Below are 900 nucleotides of genomic sequence, written 5' to 3' on the forward strand. Positions count from 1 at the left end.
CCACGGAACTCCTGCAATCTTATTCCCAATTACCTAAAATTCAACAATTTTCACAGAAATCCTCATTAGCATTATTATTAATTGCAGAAACATTGGCTACATTTGCAGTACTAAGATTATCTAATTTCTAGCAGATAGAGGTTAATTGAGCTTGCAAAAAGGATACAGAGTTAACACTGTGCTTCCCCTTGTTAGCAAAGCCTCTAGGATTCCTATATTGGGAATTATGTATCGCCATATCTTCGATAACTTGACCTGCATCATCAACATTAAGGTTTATAAACCTCCCACTAGCTGCAGAATCCAATATTATTCTAGATGAATTTCCAATGCCGTTGTAAAAGGCTTGGATTAACTGCCATTATGCAATATTATGGTGGGGACATTCTCTTTGTAGGTCCTTAAACCTCTCCCAAGCCTCATATAAAGTTTCATCGGCTTCTTGGGCAAAGTTCTGAATTGCACTCCGTAGTACAGCTGTTCTCTCTGCAGGATAATATTTGTTATAAAAATTCAAAACAAGAGTTTCCCAGTCAGTTATACCAAGTGCAGTTCTATTTAAACCATTAAACCATAATTTGGCTTTTCCAGTTAAAGAAAAAGGAAAGAGAATCTCCCTGATTTGATCTTGTGTGACCCTAGCTTGCCTGATGGTATTACAGTACTGACAATAGTCTGCAATATGAAGATTTGGATCTTCACCCTTAGCTCCACTAAATTGCTTCCTTTCTATCATCTTTATAAATTGGGGTTTAATCTTAAACTGTACCCCATCGAGAGCTGGAGTGGGAGTAAGATGTGGAAAATCTATAAGCTTTGGTTGTGAGTAATCACTAAGCTCCTTTTTTGGAGTCGTCATCTCTGATTCGGGATCTGAAGGTACCTCTGAATCGCTAGAAT

General features: G+C 37.7%; 1 non-coding gene across 1 annotated transcript; it reads left to right on the top strand.

Annotated features, from left to right (window-relative positions):
* Positions 1 to 368: 368 nt before the first annotated feature.
* LOC145561155 (small nucleolar RNA R71) lies at positions 369 to 475 on the top strand. Its single transcript, XR_014093730.1, has one exon. It is a non-coding gene; the product is annotated as a small nucleolar RNA R71 (small nucleolar RNA).
* Positions 476 to 900: the final 425 nt, after the last annotated feature.

The sequence above is a fragment of the Chenopodium album genome, chromosome 9 (genome assembly GCF_948465745.1).
Source record: "Chenopodium album chromosome 9, dcCheAlbu1.1, whole genome shotgun sequence".
Classification (NCBI taxonomy): Eukaryota; Viridiplantae; Streptophyta; class Magnoliopsida; order Caryophyllales; family Amaranthaceae; genus Chenopodium; species Chenopodium album.